The sequence below is a fragment of the Ostrinia furnacalis genome, unplaced genomic scaffold (genome assembly GCF_004193835.3).
Source record: "Ostrinia furnacalis isolate ACB-3 unplaced genomic scaffold, ASM419383v2 OfSCF7285, whole genome shotgun sequence".
In the NCBI taxonomy this organism is placed as follows: domain Eukaryota; kingdom Metazoa; phylum Arthropoda; class Insecta; order Lepidoptera; family Crambidae; genus Ostrinia; species Ostrinia furnacalis.
In genome coordinates this window covers 336,053-353,201 of record NW_021137524.1, presented here as the reverse complement: position 1 = coordinate 353,201, position 17,149 = coordinate 336,053, and the positions used below count along the sequence as shown (strand labels likewise).

The 17,149-nt window shown below is 35.7% G+C and overlaps 1 long non-coding RNA gene across 1 annotated transcript in view; it reads right to left on the bottom strand.

The window, feature by feature from the left end:
* The window catches only part of LOC114363778 (uncharacterized), a 59,326-nt gene extending 49,663 nt beyond the window's left edge, over nt 1-9,663 (bottom strand). Inside the window, exon 1 of the long non-coding RNA XR_003656801.1 lies at nt 9,518-9,663. This is a non-coding gene — a long non-coding RNA (uncharacterized LOC114363778). The remainder of the gene's footprint in view (nt 1-9,517) is intronic.
* Between the last annotated feature and the right edge of the window lie 7,486 nt (nt 9,664-17,149).

The following is a 17,149-nucleotide window of genomic DNA, read 5'->3' as shown; positions in this document are numbered from 1 at the left end:
TATAAAAAATCCCGCGCGCAGACGCGTTGTCAGTGTGTTGTGCCGCGCTTGTTTTCTATACAAACTGAGGTACTTGTACTTGNATTAGAACATGTAAATGAATTCTGCCTTCTTGGCCTAATAATAGATACTCATATAAATTGGAAATCACACATTAAAAAAATCAAAGGGAAATTAGCAAGCTTTACTTATGCTCTCCGTGAAGTGAAAAAGACCACCGACATACCGACAGCACTCAGTACGTATTACGCATACGCATATTCGTGGCTCAACTACGGAGTAATTATGTGGGGAAGTAGTACAGATGCCCAAGATCTCCTGATCCTCCAAAAAAAACTTATTAGAATAATATTTAACATAAAAAATACCGATAGCTGTAAACCATATTTTGCCAAACACAATATACTCACCCTACCTAGCATATACATATTAGAGACGTGTAAATTTGTCAAAAAATACCCAGAATTTTACAAAAAACGAGGAGACATCGACAGTACATACAATTTACGACATCGACAAAAATTAATAACACCTCCATCCCGCCTTGAACTGTACTCATCGGGTCCACTTTCCATGTCAATCAAAATTTTTAATAAGCTTTGGGTGTATTTTTTATCGAAATTGGAAATTTCGATAAAAAATACACCCAAAGAATTAACATTTGTAAAAAAACTTAAAGAACTTTTAATTTCTAAACACTATTATGCTCTAAGTGAGTATCTCAACGATAAATTACTAGGCTCTAACTTCTGACATCTTTCGGTTGATCTAGGGTGGTCCTCCTCTCTCCTAATTGCCGTGCCCTACAGGGCCCATAATGTTCTAATTTTAAGTACATAATGGATGCAATAAAATATTGAGTATTGAGTATTGAGTACTTGCATACCGACGGTTAAGAATCAATACCATCTATCTAAAAAAGTCAACTTTACAGGAGATAAAAAAAACGTTTCATCGCTTCAGCTTATAAGTTACTAGAAATGTTAAAATCGCTAAAAAAGGTAAATAAATACTGGAAAATGTTATGTAAACTTAGATTGACGTAATATTGCCATATACCAAGATAACCTGAGTTAGATGGTATTGGTTCAAAAGAGTTAAAAAAAATATATTTATCTACTAGATAGGTGCTATTGGACAAAAATAACTAGTAAAAAATCAAGTAGCTTATTAATCAATAACATGAAATGAGGTTGTTAAATACCTTACATTAATTTGTATTTTACAAATTAGGCAAAGAATCATAAAAGTCATGGCATTCTGCTGGTAGAACTAGTTTGAGTTCTTGCAGATGTTGGTTTTTTGACGCAGTTATGGCTGTGGCATAAGGCATATCAAAATCTTAGTCAAAATTGTGTTTTACGTTAATAACATTTTCTTCCGAAGACCTACTTGTTGGGAAACTCGATTAAGGTCTTTAAACATTGTGTAGAGTTCTTCCAGCGAATGACCATAATATTTTCGGCAAACCGAAGGTGAATGATGTACCTACTCGCCATTAATTTATATTTATGCAGAATCCTTTCCAATTCTGGAGTTTTGAAGCATTTTGTACAATCACCTCGATGTACCGATACTCGATACGGCTACCACTGGAGAGACTACAGCAATGCCCAAGTCTCGATCGAATCGAAGTCCACGAACGCCAAGCAAAGGGCAACTTATACTCCTCGGTCTTCTGTATACCTGCCACAGCGTATGGATGTGGTCTTTGCGAAAATTGGCTTGTGCCTGGGAGGCTTAAAGTCATCAAACCTACGCGTGAGACGATTCGTGATGACTCTTGAAAACAGCTTGTAGACTTCTGTAATTCTGTAATTCTTCAGTAAGGTGTTATCTCCCTTTTTGAAGAAAAGCACCACCATGGTTCTGTTCTATGCCTCTGGCGCTATTCCCTCGGGTAAGACGAAATTAAAAGCCTCTGAAGGATCATCAGTATCGGTGTTCCAATCGCTTTCAGAAGTTCCGAGGTTATTCCGTCATCACCTGGTGCCTTGTTGTTCTTAAGCTGTTTGAGAGTCATTCTAATCTCGTATAGGCTGATATCCGGTATATCTTCGGTATAGTGTCGAGTAATCGAGTTAGCTCAGCTCTTGGATCTGTAGCTTACATATTAACAGGTTTGGTGACCAAGGTATGCCTGTAAAGCCTCTCAGTCTCACCCAGAACCTTGGTCACACTACCGTACACCGTCTTTAACTTAGTGAGCTGGCTTAGCTTAATAGAGTTGTCTCTTGCGAACACTTTGGAGCCTTGGTTCCGCTCTATCGCCTTTTGAATAAGAGTACTATTAGTTAAAGTTGTGAACATTTTGTCAACTTTATCTCGTGTATTTCTGATTTTCAACTTACAATTATCAAGTTCTCATACGCTATAAATATAATGAAACATGTCTACTGTACAATGAAAGTAAAAAATACTGAATAAAGTAACTTTTTACCACCTTTCTATAATTCTTTGAGGAGAGATAGACAATATTGGCAGAAAATTTTTCGTGCTCTTAACATAGGTGGTATTTCTATAGCAAATAACTTTGGAAATACTGTGAATATTGAGATAAGAGTGTGAACAACCTGTGCCAAATTGGACTTTAAATCTATTGGCATTAAAAAGTGAAAACCGCCAAAACTTGAGATAGATGGTATTGATTCTTAACCGTCGATACAATGATTAAATCTGTCGTCCCGCGTACCGCGGCGGAGCGCGGTGCAGTGTGATAATCGCCATACTCAGATTGTCAACATTGTCATTAGAGATGAGACGTATTTACTAGAACAGATCCACACACTAGGTATTTTACAGTACTAGGCGGCACCTATTCCACTTTTTTAAATACTTGATCCACCTAGTATTTTATAAATTACACGATTTCCGACCCTACCATCAAAGTAATAGAGGTTATTATTGCGTAATCCGTAGTCGTGTATTACGCGCACCTAGTATTTCTCGCTAAGCTTATGTGCGAACGTAGAGATTCACTCCGTCTCTGTCTGACCAAACAAATTTGAGCGCGACGAAGCAAACGCACACAAACGTAGTCAAACCATATTCATGTAAATAAGAAAAAATATGTAAATATTTTTATGAAATGATATCTTTTAAATACGCCAACTTTTAAGTTGACAGTCCTAAGCCTGTTGAAGTATGAAGGGAGGAATTATTATTCAATTTCAAATTGCATTATTCATACTATGGTTGTATCTTTTCAAAGAAAATTGTATTTTGAAGTCATATTACGTGGATTAGTCCGCACTAGTCGCGTCAAGTATGCTAAATTACTACGTACTAGGTGGAACAGGTATTTGGATCAAGTATTAATAAATACTAGGAATAGGTGCACCTAGTATCAAATTTACCTAGTATAACCCATCTCTAATTGTCATGTCAAGACAGCAGGCGCGAGTCGAAGACTGTCGCCTACCACCAAAAACCGTCGCTTACGACATAATGTCGCTCGTCTCTTCGCTATCAAAACCACGCAGAGCGAGGTATCTGCTTATTTCATTGCCGAGATAGGGGTTCAAACGACAAAACGCTCCCCCAGTTGTATTAAACTTCACTGACAGAGTTATGATGTATTGTTGTCTTCAAATAATGCGGGCGCATTATTGTTTCCGCAAAGTGACGTGGAAGTAATAAAAAACTGAAATTCAGACCGCGAGTCAACGCGATTTGAGTCACATTTGTTGAGGTGGGGGTTAATGCGGAAAAAAATGTGTTGGGATATGTAAAGGGATTTTTTTGCTGTAAAAAAGAAATTTTAGTATAATTTTTATTTGCTAGGCTTTTCAGTGACTCTACTTAATATTTTTCAGTTGTAATTTGATTTTGCAATGACTTCTTCTAGTTATTGAAATCAATGCCTAACTTTGAAATGATTTATGGCTTTTTAACCACTCCATCTAATAGTTAATACAAAAAGAATAATTTATTCTACTTTATTTAAAAACCATTTTATCACATCATTGTTGTATTTTTACCCAACTGCGCCAGACAGAGGGTTATTGGGTATCTATTTCAAAAATATTAATATTTGAAGAACCAAATAAAAAACCCAACAAATTGTTAATTAATAAAAAGGCTCATAACAAATTCCATTTAGCATTTTAGCTCGAACATCTTCGTCGCTTACTTCATTTAAATAATTAATTAGTCTTAAGCGACTCCGAAGCCTGCGAGTTAAAAATGGCGGGTCTAATCACTTTCTCATGTCCATTACGGCTGTGGATGATGAGGACGATTTAATAGGAATGTTAAGGGACAGATGAGAGAGAGAATTTGTCAAAAAATCTAAATTGTAGGTGACTGACTGACATAGTGATCTATCAACGCACAGCCCAAACCACTGGACGGATCGGGCTGAAATTTGGCATGCAGGTAGATGTTATGACGTAGGCATCCGCTAAGAAAGGATTTTACTAACTCTACGAAGTCGCGGGCGGCCGCTAGTTTATTTTATAAACCACTTATACTTAAGTGGCGGAGGACGGGACACATAGCTCGTAGAGCTGATGGCCGCTGGGGCAGAAAAGTTCTCGAGTGGCAACCACGGTCTGGAAGACACATGGATTATGGATTAAGAGCTAGTGAACGCCAGACCTACTTTATTTTATAAAAGCTGAAAGTTTGTCAACGCATGCTCCCATTATTGAGGTAAGAACGTTTGTGCATAATGAAGTTTGGGTCATCGTGGCCTTGGCAGCTATCCTAAAATGATTATCTGGCAAAGGGTTGGCGCGGTCAAAACTATCTGGCTGATGAAGAAACAATGTTTACCTAATTATTGACCAAATAACATCATACAATAACCCTCCTTCTGGCGCAGTCGAGTAAAAACCAGCTATTATGGTATAACGACTTTTTGCCCACTACGGGTGTCATGAACTATTTGAGGCTGACTGTAGGTAGGTACCTACACTACGAATTCTGACATTAGTGAACCGTTACCAAACATCGATGTTACTATTTGTATAGACCCCTAAATGCCAAGCCAAATAAAATATTCTCGTATCGATCTAGAAAACCGACAAAAATACTTGGCACGTGCGCTTAAGTATTCTTAAAGGACATTTTAAGTAAATAATCATATGTTCCGTTGGTGTTATCGACTTTGACTGATTGCCTCCGGACGTTAAAATGTTTAAAGATTTGTGATAGATGATGGATGGCCTGGTGGTGAAGTCAGAGGTTGTGGGTTTGAATCCCGGGAGGAGTTAAATTAAATATTGGTGTTAATGACCACGACCATTATATCTGTATTTAAAACTAGCGGCCGCCCGCGATTTCGTACGCGTGGATCCCGTTTTACCCCCTTAGGGGTGGAGTTTCGTAAAATCCTTATCATGACTAACAAAATACTTTGGGGTGTATGAAAAAGTTAACAAGTGTTTATTCAGCTCTAAAGTTTTGGTAGCTTTGAATTCAATAAAAAGTTGCAAATATTTTACTATTCCTAAAAACTGTGTGTAAAGAAAATACACTTGGTTACAATTTTTTTGCATTACGACTTCGTGCGTTTAGCACATTACGTAGGTAGCCAGTGTCACGTAAATTCTATTTCGTACATAACTTATAGGCTTTCCAATTTTATGGAAGAAGGATGGAAGAAACTGTACGTACTGTTTTGTCATTTTCTATAGACAAATTAACATAAAGTAGTTTTTGCGTCAGTAAAAAAATCTCTGACGTTCGTAAAATAGGCTCTACAACAGCAAAACCTTTTTATAGAGCAAAAGGACAAGAAAATCTAACTTTCCCTACATAAAAAATACGTTTAAACGCCATTTCATGGAACAACCTATTAACATTATTACGTCGTCTGACATCGATATAAGGTTTTACTCTAATTAGATGCTTGTCTAAATTATATATCAGCCATAATTAAATAAAGGTTAGTTCAGTTAATTAACTTTGGTAGAAATTACACCGAAATGAGTGGCAATTGAAACATAATTGCGGGTTATATTTTGAGTGGGGATAGATTTGTAACCTACACCCACACAGAGCTGTTAATGAGTAAGTTAAATGTCAAACATCAAGATGCAATTATCGCAATAATCATGTGATTCCTTCCAAAAATCTTAAGGCAATTTAGACTGAAAATTGAATATATTTTTTGAATAAAAACAGAAGCGAATTACACTCATGTGCCGAGGATGCTTACCTACATTATTACAGTAAATTACAAAAAATAACGTGGTATAAAATGAAAACCAGCATTCAAAATACAGAAGTGAATTTCAGGAAAATCCATTGGTTTTCAGCTCATGTTATTTATTTAAAATTAACATCAATTAAAACAAAATAATGTATTGTATTAAAATAGTATTGCACCTCCAGACAATATCTAAAGATTTTCTTTTGACGCTAAGTACTTAAAGAGGACACGTGAGGATCTCAGTTCTCACGTGTCCTCTTTAACAGATGGATAGCGATTAATCACAATTTAACAGTTTTATAACCATAAAAGTTGGCTCAAGCGTCACTACCCTGTCGCTTTAAGAAGAGACACTGGGTCCTTCTAAAGACACATTTTGGGGTAAAAAACCTTTCCTTTAATGAAATGAAGTTTAGAACTAGGCTTTCTAATGGTACCAATATTGGTGGGAAGTAGAGATGCATACGTTTGAAAGTGCTTGTCGCGGGAGGTGCGATTTATTTGACGCCGAGTGTATTTCTGCCTTAATACTTATTATATTAAATTATATGTCCTTGATTTCGTCTTAAGTAAAGCCTTGTTCTTACATTATCATCTAAGTATAAGCAGTATTTACACAAACAGAACATGTTTTTCAGTGACTCTAATTATTTATATTCCTGTCTGTTTTTTACACCCTGTATATTTTGTCTCAAGATCGTGCGAGTTACAAACAAAAGCCTTGAATTTGTGTACTTAAAAAGCTTTGATGTGTACCAAACAATGAGCAGGATAATTAATTATTTCGCTAAGATACATACTGGATCCTGATTTAATTAATATAATACCGAGAAAACCTTTCGTTTAAGGAGGTTCATTCGAAAATCCACCTCATAACATTCGATGGTTTTATTAACCATTTTTTAAGAAGTTGCAAGAAGTGTTCAGGGAAAATACAGGGTTGCAAGAAAATATAATTTTTTAAATGTTGGTATTAGGTAGAAACAAATGATTATAAAAAGTCTTCATAATGTAAGTTATTTATCAATATTGTTCGAGGTGATACACTTGAATTTCTTTTTTCCAAAACATCGTTCGTTCGTTCGTTTCAGCCGAATGACATCCATTGCTGGATATTCCTAGATATTCCTATTCCTTCCCAAAACATATTCCTATTTTATTTTATTAATTAAAACTAAGACATGTAAAAAATAATTCTACCTTCAGCGTAAACCTTTTAAGGGCTACAGTCCTCTCAACTTAAGCTGAGAATTGCATTTGTGTGAGTGCACACCGATAGTTTAGAGTGGCAATCGGCTTGAAGCGCGGCGCGTCCCGCGCATGGTTTATTATAGCAAGCGGCCTGAAGCGCGGCGCGTCCGCCACGCACCGCTTCCTTGTCGCTCACATACTTCACTTCACCCCCAGTACTGGTAGCAGATACGTGTAATTTTATGTAATTGTGTTCCAAATATTAGTGAAATGGCTCCTACTGTAAGTGAATTTCCTGTACGAAATCCATTAAGCAGCCAAGTGAAAGAAATTTTATGCAAATTGAATACGTATTTTAAAGGTGTGAACGAAAAGTTTTTAGTCTGTTTTTATTTTGTAATTTTATAAAGTTTGTCTTTTTGTTGTATTTTGTAAGGCTGGCTGGACGCCCTCTCTATAAACGGTGCTCGCAGAATATCAGCGTCGAGGTACTTCGTGCCTTGGCATATGCTGAGCGAGGACCTGTTTTTATTTATTTATTTATTTAAAAGGATGTGTCAAGTGTCGTTACATCGGCCCAATTGGTAGCAAGTGTTTTATAGACTTCCTTTTAATAAAACATTAATTTTATTTGTATGTGTTTTACTAACGGTACTTTTGGCGATCACTCACACAAATGCAATTCTCAGCTTAAGTTGATAGGACTGTACGATAATGACTCTTTTATAATGCGAACAGCTAGGGACTGGAATTCGTTGCCTGCTGCTGTCTTTCCCGAAAACTATAATCCGGGCCTCTTCAAGGCGAGAGTGAATAAGCACTTACAGGGCAGATATGTACCATCCTAGACTGCATCCCACTTAACATCAGGTGCGATTGTGGTCAAATACTTATAAATCGTCAAATGCTTTTATGGAGCCTAAACATGTCTCATTCTTTTTTTGCCCTTCCAGTAAACCTACTAGCTTTCCAGTTTTCCGCCCGCGTGGAATTTTGTCTATCACAGAAAAAAATTATCACGCGCGTCCCTGTTTCAAATATCTATCCTATATCCTTTATAAAAACTATCCTAAGTATATCCTTTCCCGGGACTCAAACTATATCTATGTCAAATTTCATCAAAATCGGTTCAGTGGTTTAGGCGTGAAAGCAAGACAGACAGACAGACAGAAGAGGATATAATATATTCATACGAAATCACGTAATAACTACAAACGGGTTAAAAATATCATGAACGATTTCCTACGAAAATAGAATAGGAGGAAAAATTACCATTATTCGTTCGCGAAAACGTTTGTAAGGTGTAATGTCTAAATACCGATCGGATATTGGAAATTCTTGACAGATAAAATTCTTTACTAGGTATTTCTGTTTAACAGAGACTTACTTTTATATATATAATAGTTTTCCTGAACGGTAAAACGATAGTCTTATAGGAGTGAAAACCTGTAAAATTAAGGCTATAAAAGCGGCACCACAATCAGAAACTTACAATGTAGATTAAATTAAAAATCGCAAGCCAAATTACCTAGGTATCTATACTAATATTATAAAGCTGAAAAAATTGTTTGTTTGAACGCGCTAATCTCAGAAACTACTGGTCCGATTTGAAAAAATATTTTTGTAGTGGATAGCCCATTTATCGGGGAAAGCTTAAGGCAGTATAAAATTATCCTACAGCCAATAGGAGATGAGCAGTGAAGAAAAATTTTACAAAAATGGGAAATATTATTCAAACCATTTTCACGCGCACGAAGTCGTGCGCTCAGCTAGTCTTTTTAAAGTAGATTCTAGTAAAAAAATATGAAGAATTCAAAACATTAGCAATCTTCAAGTAAGTTTCTATATTCGAAATAAAATAATTTTCATGATACCGAACTAAAAAATAAACTTTGCTTGACCGTTCAAGTGCCAATCAAAGGACTTTGATTAAAAAGTTTGATTACTTCAGCCCAAAGTTTAACAACGACTCGTCAAAAACAGAAATATGTGTTTTATTTACGTCTTAATCGATAAACTTGAGCGTAAACTAATTCTAGTAAAAATCACTACAATCAAACACAAATTACACAATCCAGTTCGTAATAAAAAGTGATTTTCCATGTCAAAGTTTCCCGACCATTATTCAATTAAAAACAAAAAAGAAACGGATCGATTTAAACTACTTACACCAAAAAGAATCTGCACTACATTTTTCACACAGTCAAACTATAGCACTGAAATCAACACATTCAGCCAAACAGCGTTGCACTACGAAAAGTTAAACTACGATCGCGTGTTTCGGAACGTAAGAGCGCGCGGCCTCCTCCGTCCGAAGTCCGATGCGCACTGATACAGTTTCACCTTTCGCGTACTCTTGTTCCGTAGTATTACCCCGCCAATTCAAAAACACCTACCCTCTTCTGAAAGTTACTTTCAGAGATAGCGTTCCAATTAGGTCGGGTAGCAGCAAGTTTTCACTGCTCGTTAGGCAGAGGTAAACAAGCTGGGTTATTTTTCTAGCTTACACCGGGCAATGTAGCTGATGTAACTAATGATGTACTTTCTGGTACATGTGCGGTTTAATTTCGCGTTTTTAGGACTATACAATGTGTAGGCGTAAATGGTCTGTGTCAGAATAAAATAAAACTTATAGGTACCTGAAATGTTACCCCTATTAGTAATAAGGCTGTCAGTGTCCCCATGTTTCCAGGTTTGTTGTTTGGGACTATATTTTATTAACATCACTATATTAAATGAGTGTTTAATGTTTTTTTCATGGCGTAGTTGTTCAAACACTAACTAAAAACAAAATGAACGCTCTTTCCAAATAATCTAAATTGCCAACCCTAAAAGATAATCTAGTAAACATAAACATTTTCGGTAGATTACAATAGAAAATGGTTGCGAAAAAGAAACCCACAGGGAGCATTTTGTTATTTAAATTAAAAGCCCTAAATATAAACTTTGCTTAGTTTCGAACTAAGAACTGACTGTTGGTGAAGGAAGGCTAGAATTTTAACTAATTATTACAAAATAATTGGCACTAATTACAAAAAATACTGAAATTAAAAATGACAGTGCGTTTATTACCTACCCAAGTTATTTCTTCAAATAATTCCATACACCATACATAAGAAACCAAAAAACTGAAGCTAAAATCAGTCTTTAGAAAATTGGTCAAACCGCGAATTCCCAACGTTACAGAAAATTACCCCACCGTGTCTTTATTCCCAACTCGACAGTAGAAATGTCGACGACAGGCGAGATACACAGGATGTGCAATAATTATAGCGGGGCATTTGAGGATATTCACATCATTACGGGGCGTTCGCGGGGCGTATGACCTATGAGACGTGTTGGTAGATTTCCACTATGTAATAGAAACGTAAGCCTTACATACTCGTACGCCCCAGAGTAATTTAAAGGTAGTGTTTTAAAAAAAAGTGACTTTTCTATTCGTTTCTGGTCATAAGTAATCTGATTGATTACGATTCGAAAATTGGTTCAATTCCATTGAGGCAGTCGATTTCTTAAAAGTTAAAGTCATGTAAAAGAAACCCAAACGATAAAGTAGTCCACTTTGATCACCTAGGTGATCTTATCCATGGGTGATCAAAGTTATCAAAGTGTCGCCTGGAGTCCACACAAATCCAGGTGATCAAAGTGGAGTAGACCAGTATTATGTATCATGCTGTATATTTTGAGACAAAACTGAAACCTAAATGGCACTCTTCGCCATTTTAAAATGTCTACGTCAAACTGATTTCCAAACCGGAGTAATCTGGATTATTCCGGTTTATCGGTGGACTAAAATTGTAGCTGTCATTCGTAGAGAGACTGAAATTTTAAAGTAAAATGCGTTTTCTCATTTTGACAGTGCGCCGTCACTTCTGTTGAGTTTTGATTGCAATCTAAATATACTTAAATAACTCAAAGGTAACTGACTGATTGACTGACTGACTGATTGACATAGTGATCTATCAACGCACAGCCCAAACCACTGGACATAATTATCGGGCTGAAATTTGGCATGCAGGTAGATGTTGTGGCGTAGGTATCCGCTAAGAAAGGATTTTACGAAACTCCACCACTAAGGGGATAAAACGGGATCCACGCGTACGGCGTCGCGGGCGGCCGCTAGCAAGGCTATTGTTAAAAGGCGATAGAGTGGACTGTATGTTATAGATAGGCCTGCCGGTGATGACTATATGCAAGAAGCAAGGAAACACTCCAAAATAGGGCCAAAACAGTATATTGCTCAAGACATTCACACAAGAACACAAGCGAGCGTAGCAAAAGCAACTTCAAAAACTAAAACAATATTAAAAAAAGTAAAAAACCATAAACAATATCAAAAAAGGATTGATGGCCAAACTGCCAGCAACAGCTATAAAGTGCTATAAACCATCAATCGTCAATTCTCTTTCAAAGGTTTACAATATTTATACAGGGTGTTAGATAAATGGGTATATGAGCCGACACTAGCCCATGTTAACATGGTCATATAAATGGTATGGTGAAGTCAGAAATATGATATCATCATTTTATTTTTTTAATTTTTATACAAAATTAAATTTATAAAATCCGATTTGTATGAAAAATAAAATAATTAAAATGAAGATATCAATTTCCTGACTTCACCATACCATTTATATGCCCATGTTAACATGGGCTGTGTGTCGGCAGTGTCGGCTCATGTACCCATTCACCTAACACCCTGTATAGATGTTATAGTTCTACGCTTAACTCAGTCGGTGGCTGAGGTATATGAACAGCACGGGAGGGTGTTGGGAAGTCGGACGTCAGCGAGACTTCTAATGTGCTTCAGTGGGTCTAGTCAAAATGCCATGTCCGTGGAGGGTAGTTGAACGGGAAGCATGGTCGATCTGTTTTAATGGTTTCAATTTATTATTTAATGGACTTTAGTGTACAAAGGTGTCATTTTGTGTTCTAAAGTGCAGTGAAGTGATAAATTATAAAAAACATTGAAATACTTCGAATTTGAACGCGCATCGAGTGTCGAGTGGGTTGTCGTATGAACAACCCGCTTTGGACCCGGTGGCGTCTCGAAACCTGCTTACGGGCATACTTAACTCCACGGAATCCATGAAAAATCAATAGAACTGAAACACCCACGTTCTATTGATAACTTTGCCAATTATTTTTCACTCGACATTGGCAGAAATAAACCTCCCAGAGAGGTTTGGTTGCCATTAAAAAAAAAAAATGCCATCGCAAACCAATAGGAAGTTTTCGCTAATGTCAGTCGCCGCGTCACCAGTAATTCGATTCGATCGGAAAATGGCAGCCAAAATGCACATTGAACCACCAACGACGCGGCGATATAAAAGTTCATTCAAAATCGAATAAAAGTTAAAAAATGTCTATGACTTTGCGATTGTTTTTACTTTATAATATTTTAAATATTGTTGCAATAAATCCCGTGAAGTGATAATTTTATTGTTTTTACTTTTTTTAGCTTTTTTTTTTTAATTAGTTTCTTCCTTCTTTCTGCTTTCTGTTTACGTCTATGCTTCGCTGTCAAACTAGCTGTCAAAACGACATCGCGATACGGATTTGTCAAAACAGCCTTAGGGTGGGTTGCACCATCTTAGTTTAACTTTGACAAACGTCTAAAATCTGTCAAACTCCATAAAAAAAACACCGGTTAACGTCATAGTTACGGTCAAAGTTAGNTCGCCGCGTCGTTGGTGGTTCAATGTGCATTTTGGCTGCCATTTTCCGATCGAATCGAATCACTGGTGACGCGGCGACTGACATTAGTGAAAACTTCACATTGGTTTGCGATGGCATTTTGACTAGACCCACATGTTGGCTAAGCCTTAGTATGGGAAATTTCAATCCAGTCTTTCGATTATCGTTATGTAGGGCTTTGCGATTCGATTTTTTGCCGTTTGGCTAAGCCTTTTTTGTTATCCACCTCTTTTGCGATTTGTTGATTTGTTTGCGACTGGTTTGCGATGGGTTTGCGATTTTAAAGTGCGTTTTGACTAGACCCACTGCTTTCTGTTTACGTCTATGCTTCGCTGTCAAACTAGCTGTCAAAACGACATCGCGATACGGATTTGTCAAAACAGCCTTAGGGTGGGTTGCACCATCTTAGTTTAACTTTGACAAACGTCTAAAATCTGTCAAACTCCATACAAAAAACACCGGTTAACGTCATAGTTACGGTCAAAGTTAGGTGGTGCAACTCACCCTATTGGTTTTCGATCGAATCGAAGCTTATCACCGGGGTTTTAGTAATCGCAATGAAAATTTTGATTCGATTTTGATTAAGTCTTACCTAAATGCATGTTGGCTAAGCCTTAGTATGGGAAATTTCAATCCAGTCTTTCGATTATCGATAGGTAGGGCTTTGCGATTCGATTTTTTGCCGTTTGGCTAATCCTTTTTTGTTATCGACCTCTTTTGCGATTTGTTTATTTGTTTGCGACTGGTTTGCGATGGGTTTGCGATTTTAAAGTGCGTTTTGACTAGACCCACAGATTTGTATGTCTGTCACGTCATAATATGTCAATGTCACCCCTCCCGTGCCGCTTCCATACCTAAGACACTAACTGAGTAAACGCTAGATCTAAAGCTAGTTTGAATATTCCGCATATTTTTCTTTCATATCTTCGAGCCCTTATTAAAGCACTTCGAATGTGACTTGAATTTGTAAATGGGCTGGTCTCAATAAATTGCTAGTAGGTATACAATTACATTACAGATAGAAAATACTTGTAGATGTTACAAGTAAGTAGTTTTGAATTAACATTATTAACTTTTAAATTATTTGTTTAGCCTTTATCAATTTATTTTATTTTACATATTTCATTTAATCGTGAACTTTTCTGCCCCAGCGGCCAATATATGGCTAATTTTACACGGAATTAGCTGCCGCCTATGTTTATCAAAAATAATGTAGGTTAAGTTTCCAATGATGGAAAAACTTTTTCAAATCAAAATCTAGTAGTTTCGGAGCCTATTCAATACAAACAAGGGGTACAATTACAATGCTGACGTCACTTGCTCAAAATATCATAGTTACTATTTCAGTTTGCTTTGAAAGTGAACTACACCCTAACTAAAACATAAAACGAATAACCCATATTTCAACCCCACTAGAAAAATCAAAACAACTCAAAAACCATAACCCATGGCGCAGTCGGGTAAACACAAGCAGTGTGTTATTATCGAAGAGCACTCCTCAGACGATGGCCCTCAAGAGTCTCGAACCCCGGACTGTACAATAGCGGCCCATTCCAGGGATGTTATGGATATCCGTAACCGTAACCGAAACTATCGGATATCCGAAATAAAAAAAAATCCGAAACCGAAACCGATTCAATAGTTTCGGATAAAGGCGGAATCTAAATCTTTATATTATTTGTTACTTGTCTGGCATTCCCTGGCACCATCTAATATCCCCCCGCCTATTTTACCTTTATCATAGGTGTCGTCATAGTACATAAAGTGAATGTGTGTCTGCGAGACTTGAACTTTACATTTATAAAATTCTAACAAGTATCCGTAACCGAAACTTTCGGATAGTCCGAAATGATTTCATTTCCGTGACCGTAACCGAAACCGGTACAATATTATTCTAATATCCGTAACCGTATCCATAACCAAAACTTCATATCCTTAACATCCCTGGTCCATTCTCTCGATTAGATCGGTCCACTGGCCTCGACCAATACAACATTTTTATTATTTCTCTTTTATTCCATAAACTATGTAAGTTGAGGTAGTTTGACTTCTAGAAAATCGTTGTTTTTTTAAGAAATCGGTTAAGTGCGAGTCGGACTCTTGTACCGAGGTTCCGTAATTATTATTTACCAACTTCAATTAAGTTTGTAATGATTAAAAAGTTTTTTTTTGTTTATCTAAACAAAAAAAGTTTTTTTTTTTTGTTTCGATAACAAATAAAAGATTTTCAAATAATTAAGTATTAAGCTATAAGACCTTCCATTTTGCAAATATCACGATTCTAGGCCTATGGGATACTTTATTAATGTATAGTGACAGACATGTCGATACCTCTGGGCTCAAAGGTCGTAAAGGACAAAATACCGAAAATGAGTTATTTATACAGTTTTACTCAGAATTTCATTCTCTATCGATCTGTATATTTAGTTTGTCGAAAATCCCAAAAAAAGTGCCTTTACGACCCATCATTTTTGATAAGCTAAACAGAATTCATCGTGAAAATTGGGATGTAAATAACATTTGATTTTTTAGTACAGTCACTATGGTAGTAAAGAACAAGTAAACACACAATTTTGGGCGTATAACCTAAAATTTTCATACCAAAGTCTAAATAATTTGTCCTTTACGCCCTTAGATTATCTAAACAAATATTTTAAAATTCTACAAAGAGAGGATATTTAAATAACTGAAAAGGTAAATTTATTAGATGTTTCTTATTGTATTTAAGTATGTGCGTTTGGAACAAACGAAAGAAATAAAAAATCATCAAAAATATGTAATAAAACTATTTTAGAGTGTAACATTTATGTGATTTGTACATATAAAATGATGACATCTACCCGTCGTGTACGTTTTTTTTTCGTCAAGTACAATAACATAAAACGGAACAGTAAAACGGAGATATGTGTGAATCGGTCGTCAGGTGTCATTATTTTGTATGCACAAATCACAAAAATGCTACATTTGTCAATTGTTTTTAATGATTTCCTAGTAATTTTGACTAACTCCCTCGGTCAAAACCACTTTTGAGTTTTGACTGTAATAATTATAATAAATAAGTATAGTTTCTAAAGTTATTTGGATCAGCTAATAAAATATAACTAGCAGGAAAAATATTTACACAACATGGGAAAATATATGTAGTGTCAGATGAGACTTCAATCTACTAAAAAGCGTGAATGCACTTTTTTTCGAAGTTATATTTTTATACTACAAAATAATTGGCTTTTAAAAACGGTATTATGTAGGAGTAAAGTAAGTGGATGTACTTTACTGGAATGAAAAACTTCCTACTTGTAATCTTACTTACCTAACCTTTCTACTTTTGTACCAAGTACAATAACATAATTTCTAGCTACTATGAATAATAATAATGTTTAATCTATTTAGAATTTAGGATAACTAGTTTGGTTTTCCTTTGTCGTTAATAATTATATCCTATCTGCATTATCATAAGGTCAACTGGTTGACAGACTGCCCTATGGAATTAAGTCCGCCATTTGTAGTTTTTCGAAAAATTAATAATGATGAAATAAATAAATAAAATCAAATTGGTTTCGGCTTTTCGTGAAAAGTAGACATTTAAGAAGTTTTATTTAAAAGCGTCATAATATTTTTATTTTCTAAATTCGCTCTTATATCGGAAATGGTATCTTCTAGTTCGAAGATATCAAAACTTCTGGTTAAATAGTTTCTAAAATTATGTGCATTAAATTATGAAGCTACGAAAAATCATTTTATTTCATTAAAAACAAACATAATTCATTTAAATATGTGAAGAAATGGTATATTACATATCAAATACCATAAAACATTAAATATTTAAGCTAAATTATCAATTTTTCCTTTCATAATACCTTACCTGAATGTTCCGTTTACGACCTATGAAAACCTATAAAACTACGTAAATTGTCATTTATTACCTTGGTTTTGTAGTTTTGTAAAATAAAAATAGACTTACGTCCTGAGCAACTTGCCTAGGACGAATATTTGAGGGGCGTAAAGGTCTTTTTAATGTAATTTTGAGGGCGTAAAGGAAATCTATCTCAGTAAATACAGCTCTAGTCAAATTTTTCAATACCTCTTCGGAAAATGCTGTGAATT